Source organism: Adiantum capillus-veneris, chromosome 19, assembly GCF_014529385.1.
Source record: "Adiantum capillus-veneris isolate H3 chromosome 19, ASM1452938v2, whole genome shotgun sequence".
NCBI lineage: Eukaryota > Viridiplantae > Streptophyta > Polypodiopsida > Polypodiales > Pteridaceae > Adiantum > Adiantum capillus-veneris.
Genome location: NC_140949.1, coordinates 55778728 through 55806395, shown reverse-complemented (window position 1 = coordinate 55806395; position 27668 = coordinate 55778728).

Here is a 27668-nt window from a genome sequence, read left to right as displayed (position 1 = left end):
ATTCTTTCATGTTGCCCTAAATAGCCTTCAATGGTCCGCTGCTTAAGCTAGCTAAATGCAATTGGAAAGAGTTCTTGAAACCAATAAAGAGATTTCTGTGGAAGAACAACACAAAAGGCATAGTGCACTGGCAGTGGGCAAAATGGGAGACGATTACAAGACCTAAAGAGCAAGGTGCACTTGGGATCCTTAACCCCAACACTCACGCGGAGGCTCAATGGGCGAAGTTTTTGGTAGCCCTTGCTAAGCAACACCGGGCTTGGGCTGTTATGGGTAAGGATATGATGGACAACTCCAGAATACGCTCACAAGGCGGGCAATGGAAAGGGATCAAGGTGCACGACAAGTTGGCCCCGTAGTGGGCCATCCTAAAACCTGGGGGTGCGACATGTGAGCTTACTCGAAAATGTAACAGAGCAACGATATCTGTGGAATGGGGAGAGGCGTCAAGGTACTTCTACAACTCTTTATCTTAATGGTCCCCTTGGCTCTCCAAGGCTGGAGGCATCCTTCTAACCCCTTTTTGGAGGGAAGTTTCCAAAAAGGATAATAACAAAGGCATTAGGTGTATAGGCCAATTGTGGGACTACAATAGAGGTTGTTGGAAAGATACAGATCGATTGGCTATTGACTTTAGCTTTAATGGGTTAGAAAGATTGTTGATCAACAGAACCCTTGAAAGGCTCGCTAGGTGGTATCTACTGGACTGTGAATCCAAGCTCGAGTGGAAAGCTCGGCACTGGCCTGTAAATAGACACTTCCTTAACCCCAAACTAAGGATGTGTAGCTTGCCCTTATGGAAACACATGATTGGTTTTCCCTGCTTAATAAACAGTGGGAAAAAAATTGGCCTGGTTCAAGGTGGGAGACAGTCGTCAAGAACATATGGTGCCCACTCAATGGCCGGATGGAATGAAGGTCTTCTTATGGAAGGTGCTATGAGGAGCCATGTCAACTGGAGTGAAGGTCCTTGTCAGGGAAATTGGTCCAGATAGGTGCTCACAATGTAGAATGGCTTGGGAAGACCTCTCTCACCTATTCAAGGAGTGTCCGACGATCTGTGGTCTTGCATGCAAGATTTGCAAACGGGTCCAAAAGACCTGGAAAAAAGGATTCTACAGGAACGATCTCTTCTCGGGAGGAAAGAAGTTCAAGAGCCATACACTGCTCATTGCTACACAAATTGTGAGGTACTGCTACTTTAAACACATTTGGAAGACAAGAAACAATCAGATCTTTGAGAACTCTCTAGAAGTGGCCAAGTTCGCGGAGAGAGTCCAAGAAAGCAGGGTAACGATCATTGCCATTGGAAAGCAAAGAAACTCAGAGGAGTGGAAGAGGACCTTGGGGGCCACAATCACTTACGTGCAAAGTTGATAGTGTGGGCTCATCTTTGGAAAAGGGGTGGCTCCCTCATCATCTGATGTATGAAGTGGTCATGGCTCATTACAAGCATGGTAGGAATATGTAATTTTTTGGATCTATTAATATAATCCACTCACCATTGTGAGTTTTACAAAAAATAAAAACAAAAAAAAGTCTATAACTTTTGTATTGACATTAAAAGTTTCCTAAACTCTTGATGGGTCCACACGTAACCCTTTCCTTCTACCGCTGCATAGGGCCAATGAGAGAGGATGCTCGTAGTCTACCGTATCAACAAAAAGAGCGGAAACCTTGAGTGTGTTCCCCTTGACTAGGAAATGTGCTACCCTGTCTCTCTCTCTCTCTCTCTCTCTCTCTCTCTCTCTCTCTCTCTCTCTCTCAGCCCTCGAGACCCTTCTTGCACCTGTCTTTTGTAGCCGAAATGGCCTTCACTTTGTTGATGTACCTGCAATGCACATTTCCTCCCCATTAATATGCACACCAAAAGTATTAATAAAATTTTCAATCGTATTCATGGACTATTTTTACCCACTTTACTTCCTGGTAGCCCGGTTTGAGAGGCTAATCTAAACTCTCAATTGCTAAGCTTAGGAAATCCTTTTCCAAACACTACTAGCAAGGAGTCGTCATGTTGCATAGCTTAAAGAACACACACACACACATAACATTTAATGTCACCAAAGTAAATAGTTGAGTGAAAAATACTATCTAATGAGTTTTAAGAGAGAGAAAGAGAACATAGATAGATAGATAGATAGAGAGAGAGAGAGAGAGAGAAGAAGAAGAAGAAGAAGAAGAAGAATCACACAAGAGACCTAAAAAATGTACCCGATGAGTCTTAATACTTAAACGCAAGTGCTTCCATGCTAGTATAGTTTCTCAAAGAGGGAGAGGGGGGTGGGACTTTTTAATTCATAAAAACAATCACAATGACCTCAAAGTTCCAAGGCGGGGGAGAGAGAGAGAGCGTGTGTCATAAAATCTAATATCTAACCAACCCAAATGGTTTTCTCATATTAAACTGATCACTTAATGTGGGAGAATAAACGGGAACAAGGGTTAAGATATAGACATGTGCTTATAGATCTATCTCAACACGGGGCCAATGGTAAAGGAGCCCAAATGAGAGATGGACTATCAAAGAGCAAAGCTAACCAATGGAGCATAAGACCTTAGGGTTAGCTTCATTGAAGACTTCCAATGATGTGTGTAAAAGTCCTTTGACCTTAGGTAAGCTAGGGTTGAGCTTGAGGCGGGAACCCGACCCAGCTCGAGGTGCTTGTCCTGCTTGATGACTAAGATGCTTGAAGTGCTTGAGATGCTTGATGTTCTTGATGATTGAGGTGCTTGACATGCTTGAGATGCTAGGGATGTACTTGAGGTGAGAATCCAGCCCAAGATTAAAGTGCTTAAGGGCCAAGCTTGTGGTGGGAACTAGTCCTATGCATGAGGGGCTTGAGGTGTCAAAAAGTCAAATCCAATCCCTACAAGGAGGGTGCGAGCCCTACAAGAGGGGGGATGAGAGATAACACCCACACACTCACACAAGGCCTACTTGGTACAAAGAAAGCATAAGGGACACTTGGCAAGTTCCTCCTCATGTTGCCCTCATGGTGTGCCTGAAGCCTATTGGTTGGCCACCCAAGGGGTCCAATGATAATTTAGGAGATTTAATTAATTGATTTTGAATTTATCAAGTCCTCTCTTTCAAAGGGGAAAGGGCGACACTTGTCCCAAGGCTACCCTTGTTGCTTGGTATGACTCCTGCTTATGATTGGCTAGGCCTGGAGGGGTCCAATGAGCTTCAAGCATGAGCTACAAGGGGGGGTCGACCCAAGCAAGCTAGGGGGTTACTTAGGGGGTATACTCAGCCACACACAGTCACACACATTCTCATTATGCAACGTGAAAAGTGCAAGAGCTCCCTCTCCTTCTCCAATCAAGTAGAGGTTGAGAGCCTACACCAACATTCTTGGCTATGGAGTGCAAATCCAACCAAGAGCCATGCTTCAATGATTAAGCTTTCCATATTCTCCATCTTCATTACTATGCTATAATGTATGCTAGCAAGAAGAGTATGATAAGTGAGTAACTAATTCTTTCTCCTATGAAATGTTTCTTCTTCCTCTTCCCTACCCTCATTCCCTGCTGGCTCTCTCCACCTTCGAAGGTGTTTGAGGTCTTGGGACTGAGGCTTAGGATAATTATAGCTTTCTTCAAGTGTATGTTATGCTTGTGATTCATGAAGCTTTCCATCTTCATTGCATCATCTAGGTCACAAGGAACACAAAGATTGTATTGTAACAAGTCTCTCTTAATGGGAGAAATCATAATATAAATGCCTATTGGAGGGGGGACCGGCTCCACATAAATTCGGTCCTCAAATGTTGTCATGTTCTCTAAATTTTTTCTCTTGCAAAAGTATTGTTCATGCCAAGTTAACTAATTGCTATGATTATTTTGCTATCTTCAATTATGTTCACCCGCTATGCTCACAAAGTCATTTCTCAAAAGTACTCTCATTAATTTCCGCTACTCTCAAGTTAAATAGGCCAATTCCATTACATTGGTATCATAGCATTTGGTTTCTCTTTTCTTGCTTAAGAAGAGAGGTCCTTAAGTAACCTATAAATGTTTGATGTTGTTAATTATATTAGGGTAAGTGGAACTAAGATCTATTATCGGTTTTGTTGAGCCCACTATGTGGGATATGGTGCACACCTCAGGAGCTTTGGACTTAACAATGGAGTCTTTTTAGACTTGCCTACGGTTTTACCATTATTGAGCCATAAGAAGTCCAAAAGGAGATAGCCCTCTCCAACTCTGCTATGTTAGACCTACTCCTCTACTCTCTATAATTAACCACTTCGAGCCGTAGGTGTAGATACTTAAGAGCCGATTTTCAAAGGCTAAGAGGAGTGGCAACTAAGGCTTTGAATTGTCAAAGCATACACTAAGTACATACATTAAATTTTGTTAACATGGCTAACAATAATCAAGAGAGTAGAAAGAACGTTGATAGCTTTGATTTTGCACATGAAGGTGCTAATGATGATGCTCCCATATTTGTGAATTTTCTCGTCACTAGGTTGTAGCAAGCTATGGGCAACCCTGCTTTGCAAGCCGAAGTTAACAACTTTGTGCTTATGGAATTTCCCTTCCTCTCAAGAGGAGAGAGAGCTTAGGAGGCCTCTTGAAGAGAACCCCAAAGAAGACTCTCTCCCATTCGAGAGGAGGAATCCAAAGAGCTCCAGGAAGACGGCGGTCTAGACGATCGCCCACTCCTCCCAAGAGGAAAAGATCGGCACATAGTCCTTCTCCTCGTCACTCCGAAAGGGAAGAGAGGAAACAAAGGAAGACAAGGGCTAGGAAGAGGTCACCCTCTTCTCCTTCTTCTTCACCTTCCTCCTCTTCCGTTGAAAGCTATGGCTATTCTCCTAGAGAATACAAGAGGGGAGGACATCGCAAGTCATTACCTGCATGGCGAAGGTCACAAAAGCTGAAGAAGTTCAAGGAGGGGGGAAAGAGTATCTCTTTTCTCACCTATGATGGCACCTTTGGTGCTACCGACAAAGTGTTGGCCTTTATCCAACAATTTGATGTGGCCTTTGGAGACGAAGGCTTTACAAAGTCCTCCAAGCTACACCATCTAGCTATGCAATTTCAAAAATTAGCTCGTCAATGGTGGGCTAGCCTTCGTGGCAATAGGCGAAGCCCCAAAGACATGGAAAACTCTACGAGTTTCCGTCATGAAGCAATTCCTTGCAAGTGATGCAAAGGACAAAGCGCTTACCAAATGGCGCAGCTTGAAGCTTCTCTCTCATGAGTCTATCCACAAGTATTAGACAAGTTTTGGGATGTACATCTCAAGGCTACCGTCTTTCAAAAGATAGACTTTGACGAGCAAAGTCAGCAATTCTGTGCGGGATTACCTGAAGAGATGGCCGAATACATCAACTCTCAACGGCCTGGTAATATTAGCAAAGTAATCCATCACACCATGGTTGCTTCACGCATCAATTTCCATCAAGGGGCTAGACGTAATGTCAATCCATGGACAACAAAGGCAAAAATGATGCAAAGGGGAAAACTAATGTTCAAAATTCTTCCCAAGGCACTTCCAACAATAACAACAACAATCGGTCCAAGGAGAAGGGAGTTTACAAAGGTAAAAAAAACTCTCTCCCGAAGAGCTTGAAGCTTTTTGCAAGGACCATAAGTGTTTCAAGTGTGGGGAGCAAGGACATGGCTATCGTTCTTGCCCCAAGAAGAATACTCTCAATGAGACTCCTAGGGCTTCCATCATCAAAGCTCCAAAAGAGGATGCTCATTGCAAAGGATCACCACTTTCCTATGCTTGGGGAAAGGTAAGAGAGCATGATGCCTTCATCTTGTTTGACCCTGGATCTACTCACAACTTCATATCAACGGAGTTGGCCACCAAGTTGGGCATTCAAGCTTTCGAGATGGGAGATATGGTAGCGGGGCTGACGTAGCTTTCAAGGGACAGTAAGCCATCGTTACTCCCTTGATTGGGAAGTTGAGGCTTCATGTCCAAAGCTATGTCGACAAAGAAGACTTCTTCATCTCTCTCTCCAACATGAGGATGCTATCCTAGGGACGCCATGGTTTGATCGCATGGCTGCCAATATGAAGTTCCCTGAAAGGAGAATCTACTTCACCTACATGGAAAGGAACATGTATATAGATGCTAGTGAGCGTGGTCGCACTATTCCACTTGTAAATCCTCTTGCTTTTGATAAGTCAATGAAGAGCTCAGTTTTTGCGTACATGATTTTTGTCAAAGAGACTCTAAAAGATCCTAATGTTTCATCAAATGTAAATGGTAGGAATCAAGAAGAGTTAGACTTGTCTAATTTTCTAAAAGGATTCCAAGATATGTTCATTGATGATATCCCTGTGGACTTACCTCCAAAACGAGGGGATGATGACCATCGCATTGAGCTCCTTCCAGGAAGCTCATCGCCTAACAAGCCTCCTTATCGAGTCTCACAAGCTCAACAAGAGGAGATCATGAGACAAGTACAGGAATTGGTAGACAAAGGGATGGTGAGGCCTAGTTCCTCTATCGTATGTGTGTGGACTATCGAGCACTAAACCATATCACTATCAAAAATAGATTTCCCGTGCCTCGGGTAGAAGATTTGTTTGATAAGCTACAAGACTCTATCTATTTCAGTAGGATTGACCTTAAAAGTGGCTATCATCAAATAAGGATAGTGGATGAAGATATCCTAAAAACCGCGTTTTGCACAACATTTGGTCTTTATGAATATCTAGTAATGCCTTTTGGCTTGACTAATGCACCGGCTACGTTCAATCGTCTAATGGAGAAATTTTGTAGACCTTATCGTAAATTCACTAGAGTGTTCTTTGTTGATATCATCATCTACTCCAAGTCTTTGGAGGAACATAAGCAACATCTCCAAGTGATTTTTCAAGCATTGAGGGAGAATAAGCTTTTTCTCAACCAAAAGAAAAGTGAATTTTTCCTTCAAGAGATTCAATACTTAGGTCATATTATCTCTCAAGATGGTATCCGTATGGATCCATCGAAGTTAGAGGTAATAAAAGCATGGCCTAACGCAAGGAATACATGAGTGAAGAAGCTTTATTGGTATGTGCGCATACCATAGACGCTTCATAGCAAAATTCTCCCAAGTACCAGGACCACTACATGACTTAACTAAGAAGAACGTTAAGTATGTATGGACTACTAAGGAGCAAAATGCTTTTGACAAGCTCAGGCAAAAGCTTACCTCTCAACCAGTCCTCATGCTTCCCGATCTCTCAAAGCCATTTGAGGTCCAATGTGATGCTTGTGATGATTGCCTTGGAGCAGTTTTGCTTCAAGAAGGGCATGCCATAGCATATGAGAGCCGAAGGCTCAACACGAATGAACGATTCTTGGGCATTTATGAGGAAGAGCTTTTAGCTGTCTACATGCCCTAGACACATGGAAGCACTACCTATTGGAGAAACCATTTATCCTACAAACCGACCACCAAAGTCTTAAGTATTTCATGACTCAAACTAAGCTTTCCGGCAAACAAATGAGGTGGGAAAATTTTCTTTCTCAATTTAATTTCCATATTGCTCACATTGCTGGTAAGCACAATCAAGTGGCTGATGCACTTTCATGATGACCAAACGTTAATGCGGTGTCTATAGCTACTCACAATCTCATAAATGAGTATGCTATTGACCCTCACTTTAGAGACATAATGTCAACCCTTGCTTTGGGGAAGAAAGAGGAACCATTCACCTTGTAAGATGGTTATCTTCTCCACGACAATAGGCTATATGTTACACATTCCTTTTGTGAGAAAGTTATGTATGAATCCCATGCTCCTCCATATGCGGGGCATAGAGGTATTCAACCTAATCTCCGAGGAGTAGAGACATACTTCTATTGACCTACCATGAAAGTGGACATACAAGAGTATGTTTCAAAATGTGTAGTATGCCAAAAGACCAAGGATGATAGAGGGAAGCAACCTGGATTACTCCAGCCATTGCCTATTCCAAATTCAGCATGGGAGAGTATATCCATGGATTTCACCTTTGGATTATCCAAGTCTATCCATGGGAATACGTAAATATGGACAATAGTCGACAGGTTTAGCAAGCAAGCACACTTTATTCCTGTCAAAAACACTATTAAGGCACACCAATGGAAACTCTCTTCATATCTCAGATTTTCAAGCACCATGGATTACCCACATCCATCATGTCAGATGGAGATCCTAGAATGACCAGTAATTTTTGGAACGGTCTGTTTGAAAATCTAGGAACAAGATTGAATTTCTCTTCGGCCTATCACCCACAAACGGATGGCCAAAGTGAGATAGTTAATCTTACGATACTTGATCTACTCAAGACTTATGTTACCGAAGTAGATCAACGCTCACAATGGAAAAAATACTTACCTCTTGCAGAGTATTCCTACAATAATACTGTACATACTTCTACGAGAAAAGAACCTTTTGAGATCATTGAGGGAAGACCTAAAAGTCCCTTGTTACTCAAAGTATAGCCGCCAATGAGTATAGCCGTGACCTACAAGAATCTTTTCAAAAGATTAAGGAGGCCATATCCATCTCTCAACAAAGGCAAAAATCTGTTGCTGCTGACAAGCACAGAAGGGCCTTAACGTTCAAAGAAAATGATTGGGTCTTACTTAAGTTTCCCAAGGCTCTGAGGCAAACGATGGGCAAAAATCCTACGGGCCATCAAAAGTATTATGCTAAACTAGCAAAAAGATAATATGGTCCTTTTCAAATCTTGAAGCCAATCAATGAGACGACTTCTCAACTCAAGTTGCCCAACCATTGGCTCACACACAATGCTTTTCATGTGAGTCTAATTAAGCCCTACAAAGAAGAGCCACCAAAAGAACCAATTATTGAAGACCCTCCAGAAATCGAAGACCAAGAAGAGGTGCTACAACCTGAAGCTATCCTTCGGCATGAAAGACAAGGTACTACGACATGGTAAGATTATCTGACGGTATCTTATAAAAACTATCCTTTTGAAGATGCTAGATGGATGCAAGGAACACAGCTTAAGGATGGTTTGAACCTTGTCAATGCTTACAATGCTACATTAGAGTAAGCAAATGTACAGATTTCTTTTAAATGACCCATGTTTTTGTCTTATAAGATTAGTTCTCTTCTTAATTGTGCACAAATTCAACTAGTATGCATGCTTAGAATCATGTTTGTGATGACGACGTCTCTCAAACACCAAGTAGGATTTTTCACTCTACTTTGGGAGAATGAAATGAATTAAAGAGTAGACATGCTTGCGGTAGCTATGTCTCCCAAGCACCAAATGAATTAGTCATCCATCTTGGAAAGATGTCGTAGGGTAAAAAGGGATCCTCTACCACCCGCTAAGTAAAATTGACTAATGACTAAGGCTTTATCTATTCTACCTCATAGTCAAGGATGATTATGATTTCAAGAGAGAGATAATGTCATAAAATCTAACATCTAACCAATCCAAATTATTTTCTCATATTAAACTGATCACTTAATGTGGGAGAATAAACGGAAACAAGGGTTAAGATATAGACATGTGCTTATAGATCTATCTCAACACGGGGCCAATGGTAAAGGGACCCAAATAAGAGATGGTCTATCAAAGAGCAAGGCTAACCAATGGAGCATAAGGCCTTAGGGTTAGCTTCATTGAAGACCTCCAATAATGTGTGTAAAAGTCCTTTGACCTTAGGTAAGCTAGGACTGAACTTGAGGTGGGAACCCGACCCAGCTCGAGGTGCTTGTCCTGCTTGATGACTAAGGTGCTTGAGGTGCTTGAGGTTCTTGATGATTGAGATGCTTGAGGTGCTTGACATGCTAGGGCTATACTTGAGGTGAGAACCCAGCCCAAGCTTAAAGTGCTTAAGGGCCAAGCTTGTGGTGGGACTGGGCCTATGCATGAGGGGCTTGAGGTGTCAAAAATTCAAATCCAATTCCTACAAGAAGGGGGCGATCCCTACAAGAGGGGAGATGAGAGAGAACACCCACACACTCACACAAGACCTACTTGGTACAAAGAAAGCATAAGGGACACTTGGCAAGTTCCTCCTCATGTTGCCCTCATGGTGTGCCCGAAGCCTATTGGTTGGCCACCCAAGGGGTCCAATGATAATTTAGGAGATTTAATTAATTGATTTTGAATTTATCAAGTCCTCTCTTTCAAAGGGGAAAGGGTGACACTTGTCCCAAGGCTACCCTTGTTGCTTGGTATGACTCCTGCTTATGATTGGCTAGGCCTGGAGGGGTCCAATGAGCTTCAAGCATGAGCTACAAGGGGGGGTCGACCCAAGCAAGCTAGGGGGTTGCTTAGGGGGTATACTCAGCCACACACACTCATGCACACACTCTCATTATGCAATGTGCAAAGTGCAAGATCTCCCTCTCCTTCTCCAAGCAAGTAGAGGTTGAGAGCCTACACCAACACTCTTGGCTATGGAGTGCAAATCCAACCAAGAGCCATGCTTCAATGCTTAAGCTTTCCATCTTCTCCATCTTCATTTCTATGCTATTATGTATGCTAGCAAGAAGAGTATGATAAGTGAGGAACTAATTCTTTCTCCTATGAAATGTTTCTTCTTCCTCTTCCCTACCCTCATTCCCTGCCCCGGGGGATTCACTCTATATACAAAACAGGATGCCACCTGCGAGCGGACAACTTTGATAAAACCCCTATATACGACTCATATTAGGGAATATGACCCCCCTTTCTACGCTTATACGAAAGTCAATGCAAGAAACTATCATACGCCTAACTTACATATAAAATTTAGGTCTCACATGATCTAACTAAGTAAAACTAGTCAAAGAGCGTGTAGCATAGTGACTGGCAATGTACTAAGGATCCACTTTTGTTGATAACTAGATGTACCCTCAACGTGTCTTAGTTTGACTTTCAAACTATGTGCCCGTCGAGCCTACACTCTAGCTACTCGTCCAATTTTGACTAATCTAAATTACTAAAAAAACATGGTTATAAAGGTGTGCTAGGTTCTCCGTGTAAATTTGCATCGATAAAAACTCTTTATAGCTTTCATCCCTCAACAAATGAATTATAATAACAAAACAAGCAATTGATACAAAGTACTATTGTTTCTAGCACGTATCTTGGTAGCTATTGACTCACAAGTTTGAGGGAAGACTCTTTTGGGAAGCCATGATTTTGAAACACAAAAACTTCCTCTCATTTTTTCCCCCCCCCCCCCCCCCCCCCCCCCCCCCCCCCCCCCCCTAAATATGATACCCCCTCCCTTATTTTTAAGATTAGGAGATAAATTATTGAGAGCCTACCCCTAACTTATACGCTTATGTAACTTGTAAAAAAAACCCCCTCCCCTGCACTTACGTGGTGCGATAAGTTTTCCATGATGAATCCCTCGGGTTCCCTGCTAGCTCTGTCCAAAGGTGTTTGAGGTCTTGAGACTGAGGCTTGGGATAGTTAAAGCTTTCTTCAAGTGTATGTTATGCTTGTGATGCATGAAGCTTTCCATCTTCATTGCATCACTTAGGTTACAAGGAACACAACGTTTGTATTGTAACAAGTCTCTCTTAATGGGAGAAATCATAATACAAATGCCTATTGGAGGAGGGACCGGCTCCACATTAATTCGGTCCTCAAATGTTGTCATGGTCTCTAAATTTTTTCTCTTGCAAACGTATTGTTCATGCCAAGTTAACTAATTGCTATGATTATGTTGCTATCTTCAATTATGTTTAGCCGCTATGCTCACAAAGTCATTTCTCAAAAGTACTCTCATTAATTTCCGCTAATCTCAAGTTAAATAGGCCAATTCCATTACACACACACACACACACACACACACACACACAGTCATCTTCCTTAAACATTAATTGACCTATGGGATCAAATACAACATGTGGCATGCTTGCAGACTATGGATATAATGGTGGCAATTGACAATTTGAATCTATGGAGTTTTTGGTAGAGAAAAAATGCAAGCCATGGTTTGGGCTAAAATTTAAGAAAAGGAAGTTTGATGTGATCAAAAGTTGAGCACTCAAGTAGGGTATGATGCTCATACTCTCAAATTTTCAAGGGACATAATGTGTATACAAGAAGAGGTCCTCCTATACTGCCTCAATGTACGTTTGCACATTTAAAGGAATAGGAGCTAAGCCAAATGGTTGGTATTGTTACCATATACATGTGGTAGTGATGTGTGTGAACACACTTAGGTCCGCCGTTGCATTTTTTACCTCACTAGGAGGTTCCCCCCCGTGCATTATATATACGCTCGTTACTCTAGGGCTATCTGATCTTTCCATTGCACACACACTCTCTGTTGTGTGCCTTGAGCTGCCTTTGTCTTCTCCACGTTGTGTGTGTTTTCTTGCAACCCTAATTCCAACAATTGGTATCAAAGCAGGTTGCGTCCTCCTGGGCTTAGTCACCAGTAGCTCCAACACACGCCTGCTCACTTTCTTTGATTTTTTCTGTGAGCTTTGGCGAGCGTCAGCAGGTTGACAAATAATTTGGGCAAACTCGTAGAGCTCGGTCTCCTTAGATTTTTGATTTGGGTTGGCCTCCATTTTCACTATAGGTAGTGCTACACAAGCAATTTTGTCATTTTGTGCAAAATTTTTGTCAGTGCCATTTTCTGCATAATAGGTCCCTTACTGTCTTCTACAATTTTTGCTATATAGCACGTGTTGTTTTTGGTTCATTTCTCCTCTTTTTAGGCAGTTTTCACATCAGGTGCAGGCATTTGCCATGGATGACAACAAGATAGATGTGTTCAAGATGTTTACTGCTGAGGACATATTGGATGGGGACAATTATCCTATGTGGGCTTACACTATGTAGCATGTCCTTGTGTCAAAGGGAGTTTGGAATATTGTGCAGGGAATTCATGTACGTCTGGTTTTGAGAATGTAGGCGATGTCGAGGATGTTGCAGGTTTTGGTGGTAGGATTGCTGCTGCTAGAGTTGTTTTACCTACAATGGAGCAAGCTCGTTGGGATGTAAAAGATGTGCAGGCTCATGCTTTGATTGTGTTGTCTATGAAGCGCACTATTACTTCTCATTTCGTTCAAAAAAATCTACAAAACATGCATGAGATATTCTGGCTTGTCTTTATGCATGTTGCAATCATGCTAAAATTGCATTGCTGTGTAAAGAGCTGGAGTCAAAGATTAATCATGAGGAAGATGAGATGGAAACTTTCCTTCATAGTGTCAAGAATATCAATGAGCAACTTATTTCTATAGGCAAAGTCATTTCTGACAATTCCCTTGTGCAGACTGTTCTTGATGCTTTGCCAGATTCTTACAAAACTTTTGCTAGTACTTGGAGACTTATGACCCAAGGAAATCTAGAACTTATCAAGTTTGATGCATTATGCACATTGCTGTTGCAAGAGTCACTTTCCAAAAAAAAAAAAGCATGTAGTTGAACATGCCTTTATTGCTGCTCAAAGAAAAGGTGGTAACAGCAATGCAGCCACTTCTCACTGTTCTTCTGTGAGTGGTAAATTACCTGTTCCTAAAGCTTTTGCTGGCAAAAATTCGTCTGGTAATTCTGATAAAAAGGGCAAAAGGAAGATGCGTTGCCATTATTGTAAAAAGCTAATGATCACTTAATCAAGCAGTGTTCGAAATTGAAGGCAAAAGAGGCTAAGAAGAAAGAGGCTGGATCAACGACAAGGTCCAATACAAGTGCAGCTATTGTAGAGTCTTGTGTGAAAGGAGATTGTGATGTTGATGTAGATGTAGAGTGGGCTTTTAGTGCATAGTGTACTTATGATCCTGTTGTCCATGATGCATGCATGTCATTGTTGCAGATTCACATGTGTGGTATTTTGACAGTGTTTCTACAAAGCACATTACCTCACATCGTGATTTATTTACCTCTCTTGGGTTTGTCCCTCATGGGAATACTTTCACTTGTGCCAACAATGCCTCTTATCCGGTTAAGGAGTTGGAAAGATTGTGCTTAGTGCTGCAAATGGAATTTCTTTCACACTTGTTGATGCATTGTATGTACCTGGGATCAAGAAGAATATTTTTTTTATATCTGCATTTGCTAGACTTGTTCTTGTAGTCAAATTTGTGGATGACAGATGTATAGTAGATGATCTCAGTTTTGGTGATAAAATTGTTGCATCTTGCATTTTATGCCGTGGTCTGTATAAGCTACTTTGTATGAAAAATGCGGGCAAAACTTTACAAATGTTGTTATGGATTCAAAGGCTATTTCAAATGCAAAACTTTGGCATGCACGTTTTGGGCATATGAATTTTGTCAATTTACTGCGTTTGCAGAAATTTGATATGGTTGCTTCTTTGCCGCCTCTTGAAGCACATGTCAAACATGTTTGTGAAGCCTGTATCTTGGGTAAGATGCAACATTCAAAGTTTTCAAAGGATGATTCAATTAGGGCCACATGCAGATTGAAGCTTGTGCACAATGATGTTTGTGGGCCCATGCAAACTGTGTCCTTGGGCAATTACTTTTAATTTGTGACTTTCATTAATTATTACTCTAGGCATGCATGTGTATATCTGCTTAAAGGAAAGTCCGAAGTGGTTATGTGCTTCAAACAATTTCAGGCTATGGCTAAAAATGTCTCGAAATATACTATGGAAAACCTTCATTCCGATCGAGGGGGGAAGTATATGTCTCATGAATTTAATGCATTTCTAGCTAGTCGTGGATAAAACACCAATGTACAATGCCGTATACACCTCAACAAAATGGTGTTGCTGAGAGGAAAAACAGGTATCTTACAAAAATGTCACGATGTATGGTCAAAAGTCAAGCTTTACCACATTCGTTTTGGCTTGAGGCTATTATGTGTGCCAGTTATGTACTTAACAGGTGTCCTAAAAAAGCTTTGCAGTCGATGACTCCTTATGAAGCATGGAATAATAGAAAAGCCTTCTATTGAGCTTATGTGCATTTTTGGTTGTTTGGCTTATGCTTTGGTGCCACAAACATAGCATGTCAAATGATAAGGCTGTCAAATGCATTTTTGTTGGTTAAAGTGATGAAAGCAAAGGTTACAGATTTTATCATTCGCAAAAAACTCACATTTTGGTCTCATGAGATGTAGTGTTTGTGGAAAATTCTATTAAACCCTTGTTGTCATGTACTAGAGACAATAATGTAAGCTCATAGGACATTTATAACACTTTGTTGCCTCTTTTTAGCGGTGGAAGTTTTGAAGGTAAATTCCAATGAGGCAAATGTACAACCTATGGGGGGTTTTTGAAAATTTTATAGATCAGCCTATTACTGATGCAGATGTACATGATGTACTTGATGAGGAAAGGGTTGAGAATGAGCAAGCTAGAGGTATGCTGGCTGCTGTATACTTAGCATGATAATAAATTGGATGCACCTTTGTCTAGTCATACTCGTTCAGGTTCTCATCATGCATCAAATTGTTATGCTTTGTTTGTGTCTAGCTTACATAATATTGAGGAACCTCTGTCTTTTGATGAATCACAGAATTCAAAAAATTTGATGGCTGCCATACAATCACAATATGATGCACTTATAGAAAATGACACATGGAATTTATGTGATTTGCCTCCTAGCAAAAAGGCCATTGGTACAAAGTGGGTTTACAAGTTGAAACGCAAGCCGAATGGTGAGATTGATTGCCATAAGGCTCGACTTGTTGCTGTTTGACACAAGGCAAGACCTTCATCACACTGCTTAAACTGTATACCCAAGTACTGATGCAACAACCCCAAATCTTTCATCTTGAAAGTAGCATTTAAATCAGCCATAAATTCAGCAATATGTCTCTCATTTGGTCCAATGATCAACAAATCATCCACATAGAGAACAATAATGAGAAGTATCTCACCCTCATGCTTTACACATAATGTCCTTTCTGTTGGACTATTACAATAGCCTCATTCGACCAAATGAGTGTCAGCCTTCTCATACCAAGTATGAGGAGATTGCTTCGACCCATACAAAGACTTCTTATATTTGCACACTTTATCTTCCTACCCTTTAATGACAAAACCCGCCTGTGTTACATGAACTTCCTCAAATATGTCACCATCCAAGAAATCAGTGACAATGTCTAACTGATGTATATCCCAACCAAAATGAGTTGCCAATGCACATAGAAAAGGTACAATAGTCATACGACAAGTGGGAGAAAAAGTCTCCTCATAATTTATGCCTTTTTGCTCTGCATAACCCTTTGCTATGTATGGTTGGGCTTGAGGATTGCAAACCTATTGCAACTCCCATGGAAACAAGTTTGGAATTGAGTCTTCATGATGCTGGTGATCCTGCCAATGTCACTCTTTACCAAATTGCTATTGGATGCCTTATTTATGTATGCAACACGAGGCCGACTATTCAATTTGCAATCTCACAGATCAGCAGATTCATGCATAGCCCAGGGTTTAAGCATTGACAGACTGTTAACAAGAGGATTTTTTTGCTACTTGAGTGTCATTGTACATCTTGGCTTGTTTTATCTCAAGGGGGAATCATTGACACCAGATTTAGATGGTTTTTCAGACTTATATTGGGCTGGTTGTTTTGACATGCGAGTATCCACACGTGGTTTTTGTTTTATGCTCAGTAGTTCATGCATACCATGGTTGAGCAAGAAGCAACCTACTATAGCCACTTCTAGTTGTGAGGTTGAGTACATGGCAGTCTTCACAACTACGATGTATGGCTTAGACGCCTTACAACTGATTTGGGTGTTGAACAGGACACTGCCAACACTATCTACACTAACAATCAGACCACATTGGCAATTACGAGGAACCCATTTTTTCATGCCCGCACAAAGCACATTGAGGTGCATCACCACTATGTTGGGGAGAGGCTCTCAACAAGAGAGATTAGCTTGGATTATGTGCCAACATAGGACAACTTGCAAATCTTTTCACAAAGGAATTGTCTTATGAGAAGTTCAAAGCTTTTTGCAAAGCTTTGGGCTTACTCCCCTTTGTGGACTGATCATGTCCTTAGGGCATGTCACTTCCCTATACTCTATGTACCAGCTGTCGTTCACTGCAGCACTCCCAGGGGGGATTTGTTACCATATACATGTGGCAGTGATGTGTGTGAGCACACTTAGGACTACCGAGGAATTTTTTCCCTCACTAGGAGGTTTTCCCCCCGTGCATTGTATATAAGCCCATTACTCTAGGGCTAGTGAGGCATCTAGAGAGCAACATAGATGGAAGGGTCAATCACATTCTTGATATCATAAGAAAGACAACTCATCTCTTTGAAACTTGAAGCTCTCTCGGTACATTGGAAACTACGAATCCTAATCTTTTTGCAACTCCAGTCTTGAACATGAAAAGTTTTATGATTACATAGTGTAACAACTATGGACCTTTATCTTTAAAACTTACTGACTTACCCAATTTGTACTTCTGGAGTTGATAGCACTTTTTCCAACCTTAGGTAGACAAAGGGAAAGACGTTCTTCCTACTATATAGGAGGTTATGATGTGCACTACTACCATGCCTTGCTCACAAGAAAGACACAAGGATAGAAGCAAGTAAGAAAGTGGAGCAGAGACCTTGGGTCCAATTGTGTTTCCATTGTTGAAACCATTTTCAGAACCCACTCCATTTTCAAATGAAACTTTATGATTACTTTAACTTCATCTCTTCGCACCATATTAACTGATCTATATAATCAAGCTTGGTAGCATTGTCAGACCAAGATAGACCAATAGGAGGACTCTCTCTCTCTCTCTCTCTCTCTCTCTCTCTCTCTCTCTCTCTCTCCCCACCTCAATAGTAGTAGATCACTCCTTATTTTGTTGCACAAGGACTAGCATCTCATGAAGAAAAATGTATACGAGATGCAATTATAGCATATAGGTTCTTTGCATTATCCTTTGCATTGAATAAAGCCCTTGTGTATCTAGTTTACTATTGAAATCCACTTTGGCTCAGGGGAGGTGTGTTGTACGTGGATCAAGCCTACATGGCTGTCTACATGTACACTATAGGTGGCTCTTGTAACTGTACACATGCTCTATTTAAAGAGCAAGAATAATCAAGAAACCTGGAGCAGTTATACCTAATATATGAGAGGGAAAATTTCAAATTTTTTCTCAAGAAATTGTTAGCAGCAAGCTAGCGTGGACACCATTTTTCGGAGTTCTCCTTGTAAAACAATTATTATTTTGATAAATCAGGAATATTGTAACTCTTGTTTTCTTGATAAACCTTGTAATTAATGAGCCGGGGCTACAAGCTTCCAGATTGTATCAGCCATTCAATTCCCAGCTTTGGTAGAGCTCCAAATTATTACTTTTGACCAACCAAAAACCTTGGCTAAGGTATAAAAGCCAATTTTTGTAAGTTTTTTATAAGTTTTTGGATAAGAAATACAAGGCGTGAGCTAACGACGCTCACTTCTCTCCTTCTCGCGCTTCCTACTCCCTCTCCGGTTGTCACATTGCGAATGCGTTTGTTGCATTGCAACCGCAAGTAAGAGCTCTACGCATTGATGTAAGCCATTCACAGTATTTCATAGCTTTTGGCGTCGCTGACCCGCGGTCTAATTTCATCATAACTAGAAATTTACACTTTTAAAACGAAAACTAAGCATAGGCGGGTATTGGGACATCATTGCTAAGCATTAGATGCATTCTGGGTCGAAAACGACTAGGTCAAAAATCCACTCCTGTTAATAATCGCGATTTTGGAACTTGACCTAAAGTGGGGTTTGAGGCCATAGGCATGTGTGCTTAGGTCTTATAAATGTGTCCTAGAAGTTTCGTTACGTTTGGATGTCATTTGATGCTGTAACGGATGTGATTTGCCTGCCGATGAGCGATTGGCTTTTGGTGATTTCAGTCACTTGAGTGTAGCTTGAGATAGAAGTGAGTTGTTAGATGTTTTCCAAGAGATTGACAACCTCTTGTAGCCTCTATGCACTAGTTGAGTCAGCTTCGTCCCATGGTTTGATAAATTAATCGTGGTTCTCGCTAGGGTAGAGGAGCTAGTAGGGGGACGGGTAACTTGGGGAGCTTGAATCTCTCTCCTCCAAGCTTGAATCTCTCTCTACCATAGCTCATTTTAATCACCTTTTCACAAGCTTTCAGGAGAAATAATTTGGGATTGGTCGGGTTTGAGAACCGGTAGTCGCGGCGCGATTTTCGGAATCCAATGTATCAAAAATTGGCATGAATAAGAACACCAACCAGGGCCAAAAGAGGTAAAATGCACCCATAGAGGCTTGAGCCCATGCACTTGCCAATGGAATGGCGTTATTTCAAATCAACTAGCCGTTTGGGCTTCTCTTTTTCATGCCTTTTTTGGTCATCAAGCGTAATATAAAAGGGCCTTATTTTTCCTGTTTCCGGGGGCCGTACCACAACTGGCGCCTCTACCCTAATACTGCAATGAGATAGGATGGTGAGGTTAGACATGCGTTGCACATTTGGCGCCGCTGCCGAGGATCGAAGAGACCTAAACTAGGAAAAAACACGAGTGTCTTGTGTAATTGTACTTTAACTTCCTCTAGGATCGCCTAGAGTTCAAAACTCTCTTTTAGAAAACGCATAGCTTAAGATTGTCGTCTTTTGTTGTGTAGAGATAGCTTGGAAGTAATCGTACTTGCTGAGTGCCTTTAGGATTGTAGGATTGTAAATGTAGATTAGGATTTGGAGAATGATTGGTAGACGAGACAAGTCTTAAGATCAAGACTCTGAAAAACATAAAAAACACAAGAAAACGAGTGTTTGTGGACACTTTCCACAACTCCATTGCATGAGAAACTAGGAGTAGGGTAAGTAGGAACCGAGGTGGATTTCATAGCATTGCTCTCTCTGAAAGAATCAAGTCTGAGTTGTTATGTAAAGTTGCAGAATTTCAGGTCTACGGCTAGAAATAGCACGAAAAGACTCGAATTCACTCAATCCAACTGGGGAGTAAGCCTAAGAGTTGTCCGAACCCGTGGGTAAGCTCAAGGACACTTCGAGGTAGAAATTTCAAGAAGTTGACCAAAACTCAGATTATTTACTTTTTCTTGACTTTTTAGGCCAAACTAAGTTTTGACTTGATACATAGGCTTAAAACACATCATAAAAGGACTGTCTTTGAGAAAATTGCAAAAAAGTGCTCATTTCAAGCCTCAAGTTAATAATCGCGATTATTAACTTTTTGCTCTAAATTAGCCAAGACTCATATCATTGACTCATTGCATGTGTACAAACAATTTTTGTAAAGACCCAAGAGATTTGGATCACTAAACTGGCAAAAAACTGGGTGAAAACTAAAGTTTGTACTGACTTTTTGAATCTTGAGTGTGAATTGAGGAACAATTTATCCAAACTTGTTGAAAATTGATTTATAGGCTTATATTAATCGCGATTATTTACTTCTGCCCTGTTTTTGAACTTTTTTGACCAAGTTGGCATACCACTAGCTTTACCATGTTGTAATAAGCTGTCTCTAGTACATGACAGCAAGGGCTGAACAAAATCTTCCACAAACACTACATCCCGAGAAACCAGAATACGTTTTGTTTGCGCGGATGATACAACCTGTAACCTTTGATTTCAGCACTAAAACCAACAAAAATACATTTGACAGCCTTATCATCCAATTTTCTGCGCTGCACTTGTGGCACCAAAGCATATGCCAAACAGCCAAAAACACACATGTGCTCAATAGAAGGCTTTCTATCATGCCGTGCTTCATATGGAGTAATAGACTGCAAAGCTTTCGTAGGACACCTGTTGAGTACATAAGTGGCACACATGATGGACTCAAGCCAAAAAGAATGCGGTAAAGCTTGACTTTTGACCATACATCGTGCCATTTCAGTCAGTGACCTGTTTTTCCTCTCGGCAACACCATTTTGTTGAGGTGTATAAGGCACTGTACATTGGTGTTTTATCCCACGACTAGCCAGAAATGCATTAAATTCATGAGACATATACTCCCCCCCTCCATCGGAACGGAGGGTGCCCATAGTACATTTTGAGACATTTTCAGCCATAGCCAGAAATTGTTTGAAGCACATAAAAACTTCGGAGTTCGCTTTAAGTGGAAATACCCATGCATGCCTGGAGTAATCATCAATGAAAGTCACGAAGTAAAGGTAATTGCCCAAGGACGAAATTTGCATGGGGCCACAAACATCACTATGCACAAGCTGCAACCTACATGTGGCCCGAACTGAACCATCCTTTGGAAACTTAGAACGCTGCATCTTACCCAAAATACTGCCTTCACAAACAGGTTTGACAGGTGCTTCAAGAGGTGGGAAAGAGGCAACCATATCAGATTTCTACAAACGCAGCAAACTGGCAAAATTCAGATGACAAAAACGTGCATGCCAAAGTTTTGCATCTGAAATAGCCCTTGAATTTGCAACAGCATTTGTAAAATTTTGTCCACACTTGTCATACAAAGTGAGCTTATACAGCCCACGACACAAAAGCCCAGATGCAACAATTTCATCACCAAAACTGAGATCATGAACTGTACATCTGTCATCCACAAATTTGACTACAAGTCCAAGTCTAGTAAGTGCGGATACAGACAAGAGATTCTTCTTTATTCCAGGTACATAAAGTGCATCAACAAGTGTGAAAGAACTGCCATTAGCAGCAGTAAGCACAATCTTTCCAACTCCCTGAACTGGATAAGAGGCATTGTTGGCACAAGTGACTGAATTCCCATGAGGGACAGACTCGAGAGAGGTAAACAATTCACGATGTGAGGTAATGTGCTTTGTAGCACCACTGTCAAAATACCACACATGTGAATCTGTAGCAATTGACAAGCATGCATCATGGACAGCAGGATTATAAGTGCACTCTGCGCTAAAAGCCCATTCTGCATCAACATCAGCATCACAGTCTCCTTTCACAGAAGACTCAACAATGGATGCATTTGTAGTGGAACCAGCATTTGCAGTGGAACCAGCCTCTTTCTTCGTAGCCTCTTTGGCCTTCAACTTAGGACACTGCTTGATCAAGTGATCATTAGCTTTGCAATAATGGCAACGCATCTTCTTTTTTCCCTTATCACCAGAATTGCTAGACGAAGTGGTGCCAGCAAAAGCATTAGGAACATAATTTTTGCCACTCGCAGCAGAACCATAAGAAGTGGCTGCATTATTGTTAGCACCCTTTCTTTGAGAAGCAATAAAAGCCTGTTCAGCTGCACGTTGCCTAGTCCTGTTTTTTCTAGAAAGTAGCTCTTGCAACAGCAATGTGCATAATGCATCAAACTTGACAACTTCAGGATTTCCTTAGGTCATAAGTCTCCAAGTACTAGCAAAAGTCTGGTAAGGCATCAAGAACAGTCTGCACAAGGGAACTGTCTGAAATGACTTCACCTGCAGAAATAAGTTGCTCATTGATATCCTTGACACTAGCAAGGAAAGTGTCCATATCATCTTCCTCATGCATAATCTTTGATTCCAGCTTTTAACGCAGCAAAGCAATTTTAGCCTCATTGCGACTTGCATAAAGAACAGCTAGAATATCCCAAGCCTGTTTTGCAGATTTCGCTGAACGGATGTGAGGAACAATGGTGCACTTCACAGACAACGCAATCAATGCATGAGCATGTGCATCCTTTACATCCTCAACAACTCTAACAGTAGCAATCCTTGCAGCAAGACCTGTAACATCCTCAACATCGCCTACATCCTCAGAACCAGGACGTACATCAATGCCCTGCACAATGTTCCAAATGCCCTTTGACACAAGAACATGTTGCATCATATAAGACCACATAGGGTAATTGTCCCCATCCAACCTGTCCTCAACAGCAAACATCTTGAACACATCTGTGTTGTTGTTGTCAGCCATGGTAAATGTTGCACCTAATGTGAAAACTGCCCAAAAATAGGAGAAACAGAGCGAGAACAACACGTGCTATATAGCACAAACCATAGAAGACTCTAAGGCACATGTTATGCAGAAAATGGCACTGACAGAAATTTTGCACAAAATGACGAAATAGCCTGTGCAGTAGCCTGTAGTGGAAACGGAGGCCGAAATGAGCCCAAATGGAAAATCTGAGCAGACCAAGCTCTACGAGTTGGCCTGAAGTATTTGTCAACCTGCAAACGCTCGCCAAAACTCACTGAAATCAGAGAAAGTGAGCAAGCGTGTACTGGAGCAGCTTGGCGAGACTAAGCCCGGGAGGATGCAACCTGCTTTGATACCAATTGTTGGAATTAGGGTTGCAGAGAAACACACACAGGTTGGAGAAGATGAAGGAAGCTCAAGGCACACAATAGAGAGTGTATTACTTAGTGTGCAATGGAAAGATAGATAGCCCTAGAGTGATGGGCATATATTCAGGAAAAAATGCCCCGGCGGTCCTAGTGTGTTCACACACATCACTACCACATGTATATGGTAACAAAAATGGGTTCCTCGCAATTGCCAGTGTGGTCTGAGTGTCAGTGTAGATAGTGTTGGCAGTGTCATGTCCAACACCCAAATCAGTTGTAAGGCTTCTAAGCCATACACACTCAACCGTAGTTGTGAAGACTGCCATGTACTCAGCCTCACAACTAGAAGTGGCCATAGTAGGTTGCTTCTTGCTCAACCATGATATGCATGAACTTTCGAGCATAAAACAAAAACCACTTGTGGACACTCGCATGTCAAAACAACCAGCTCAATCTAAGTCTGAAAAACCATCTAAGTCTGGTGGCAATGATTTCCCTTGGGATAAAACAAGCCAAGATATACAATGCCACTCAACTAGCAAAAATCCCTCTTGTTGATAGTCTATCAATGCTTAGACTTTGGGCTATGCATGAATCTGCTAAACTGTGAGATTGCAAACTGAATAGTCGGCCTTGTGTTTGTTAGCAACGGCTAACACGGGCTACACCGATTATGCATCAAGCGGGAGATGTGCTATGGATGTGTACAATATTTCCTACTCACTTTGTATAAGGTCTTGGGCTCATTGGGAGTTCCAAAGTTGTATATGCTAGCTAGTGGGATCAACTTAAACCCATAGTAGAAGGGATTGTGGTGCAAGCCTTTATAAGGAAGGCTTTATGCAAGGAGGCTTCATTCTTGAGTATTCACTCTTGAGAATCGACTTTTGAGAGCTCTCTCTCTCTTGAGTGTTCACTCTATGGATGGCCTAGCCTTGAGCTTAATGCCCATGCTTAAGAGGCTAGTGCTAATCCATTGTAATTAGAGAAGTTTTCTTAATCTAATCTCTACTTTTTTCATTAGTCTACTTCTTCTTTATTCTATTATGTCATAAAGTAGTTTCGCCTTTCTCATTATTCTAGATTTGAGTGTGTATGATGATTTCTTACTTATTAACCACTCCTATCCTTCTACGAGCATTCCATTTGCGATATTTAACATCTCTAATTAGGTTGATTAAGTTGATTCTTAATCTTGTAATTAGTGTATGTACCCTATTGTTTGCTTGTGTGTGGATGGGTTTTAGGAAACTCTAGCACCATTCACATTGTGTGTGTAGCTTTGATGAAGTGTTTTGATTGGCATGTGGTGATTGGAGAGGCCAACACCAATGCAATTAGTGTGTGCTTGTCATGAATGTGCTTTGGGATTCTAGTCTATGGTAAGTCGGACTTCGGTGGGCTTAATGTGTGTAGGTGATGCTTGATTGATGATGTGATTAGAGTTAGTGATTCATGGCTAATCTCTATTGCATTGGATGAGCATACTCTTGAATCCTCTCATCGATACATGCGATGCTCGTGCTTCCATGCCCTAGCCGGGTTGTCGATCCTAGGATTGATAATTTTTTTGGTCTTGGGTTGATTAGTCTATGCTACAATTTCCCCCAACATTTGGCACTATTGCCAGGGATCGATAACCTAAGCTAGTGAGTATAGGATGTTAAAAATAGAGTAATTTCACTGCTAATTTCATCGGTTTTTGAGTGTGTGTAACTCAATTTTGGTTTGATTTGATGATGTTGTGTAAATAATTGAAGCTAATTACTGAGTTATGAATACCCCAAACCCCCAATTTCACTAATTTCATACTAACCCTTACTAATTTTGCTTCATTTCCATGCTAATTGTTATAATTTCATGCTAATTTTTACTAATTTTTTACTAAATTTGCTAAGCTAACCGCTAACATTGAAGTGTAATGTATGTTCAATCCCCTTATAAGAGGTCGAATCGTCACTCTAATCAAGTTAATTGTGCTAATTTATGCCTAATTTGATGATTTGAGTGTTTGATTTTTGGCCTACAATGGTCAATTTTTTGACCGATTTGATGGTGTGCACACTTGTGTGTGCAATGATGCGTCTTCGCGTGGAGCAAAGGAATAGCTTGGAGTGTGATTACGAAGTAAGTGCACTCACTTGCTCATGTCAATTCTTGATTGATTAATGTGGTTCAATGTGTGCTAATTATATGCTAAAATTAGGTGTGTAAATCAATTGACCTACACTTTGCACCTAATTTGATTCACTTGGAATGAAATTGATGGTCAAATTTTGACTAATGAACTTTGTGTGTGTCAAGATAATGCTTAATTCTCATCAAGAATTCATGTGTGTGCATAAAAATCATTGTGTGTGTAATGCACCAAAGAGAAAACCAAAAACTCAAGTGTGTGTGCACCTATTCTTGAGTGTGTGCATGCATAGAAATTGATGAAATTAATGATATGTGAGTGTGAAATCATGTGATTGATTTGTATGTTAGGCTAATTCAATCATTGGATAATCTTAAATGCCATAAAATTGCGCAAAATTTGAGAGTGTGTGCCCATCTATGTCCACTTGATTTTCAATGTTTGATGATCAATTGGGGCACACAAATGATTTTTGATTGTAAAATGTGCATCAAATATGTGTGCAACCATTAGGTGTAAGCCTAAATGCGTTTCCAATTGAGCCAAATTTAAACTTTTGTGCTTAATTTTTGAGTGTGTGCATTGCTTGATTGGGTCAAAATAATGTTAATTTTTTAGAAACTAAGCGTGCATGCATCCTTTATGCTTGATCGAGTTTGCAATTTGGCCATTGCAATGACGTATTGATGGATTTTTTGCACCTAATTTTGGTCTAAATTTGGGTGCCTAGCCAATGGCATGATCTATCCAATGAGAAAATGAATGATTGGTGCCACCACTAATCATGATGATTGAAATACCTAAAAGGTTGATGTGTATGATTGACTTGGGATGATTCAATTGATACTCAATTGAAAATGATTGTATAAAAATGACCATTGTCGTGTATGTCTATTTGATTGGATATGGTAAAATTTTCATTGATTTTTGACTTTGCAAATGCCATAATCAATTGTGTGTAACCTTGCAAACCAAAATGACAAACCTAAAAGGATTTGGATGATCAGAAAAATGGAATATGAGCAAAATCAAGATTGAAATGATTGATGATAGACTATGAAATTGCAATTGGGATGAATTTATGCTCTACATTTTTTGTATGTCATGCTTGATCGATAGTCATCTTTAATTTTTTGAGCATTGCATGATGATTCAATTGAGGAATGTGTGTCCTAATTGAATTGTTTACATATTGTGCATTGGATTGAAATTAAGTTATGGAGGCCAAATCAAAAGAGATTTTGTGAGGAGTGGCCATAGAGAATCACGCTTAAATTGATTGAGCACGTTAAGAACATTTGTGTACACAATTGTGTCTGATGAATCAGCCAATCGACCAATTTTTTGGTACATATGTCCTATGCATGTGCAAAACGAGTGTGGAAGTCATGTCACATGACGTATGTGCACTTATGTCCTTACATTAGTTCCTTCCTACACACATTGCATCCTAAATTTAAAGTCCCTTGGCACTTAACTGAAAAAATCGCTCATACGCCCTTGATGGTCGTGGGAATTGGCCCATAAAAAACACATAAGGGATGCCACTAGTAGTCACTTTCTGTGTGTTGTTTTGCCAATGATAAAGGCGCTCACTCACACACTAGTATTTGTGAGCATTTTTTCCAATTGGGGGAAATGAAACACACCCACCCCTTTTTCAAAAAATGCCAAATCGACCTCATTGCTATTGCTTGGATTTTTTCTTGGATACCACCTACATAGTACTGCCTCTGCAGCCGCTTCCCCAATTCTTCGTCGCGAACCTTGCCATGCTGCACACCACACACACACCTCAGCCTTTCCCGGGTCTTGAGTCTCGAATCCTTGACCCGTAGTTGGCTATTCTTCCTTGAGTGATTCCCACGAGTTGCTGTTGGTTGTAGCCAAGTTAACCCTTCAACGAAATTGTCAAGCCGCATGCCTTCCGCTCTCTCCCAGTTGTTGATCGATGAACACGTGCATTGAAGACACCCTACTCCCGTTGCCTTAAGTCTTGCAGAACAGGGTCATGCTGACCTACAAACATTGTCCCGTTCCCCTCAGGCCCACCACTCACGGCCTTGCTGGTCCCACTTTCATCTGGTCTTCTCTGTCTCGCAGGCCCAGTGGCCCACATCATCACATGCATCCAACGGTCCCACCCCATGCTTGCTTTGGCTACACTGATCTCCATTTTGGCATTTGCAGACCTGCTAAAAACACACCACAACACACACGCAAAGTTGCGAACTCCCCTGCTCCAGCTAATAACTTGCAAAAAACCCCACACTCAATCTGCACTTTTTGTGCTGGATTTCAACACACACACACACACACACACACACACACACACACACACACACACACACACACACACACACACACACAAGCATGATGTACATTGCTCATGGCATGGAGCGTGCCCTGCATTGAT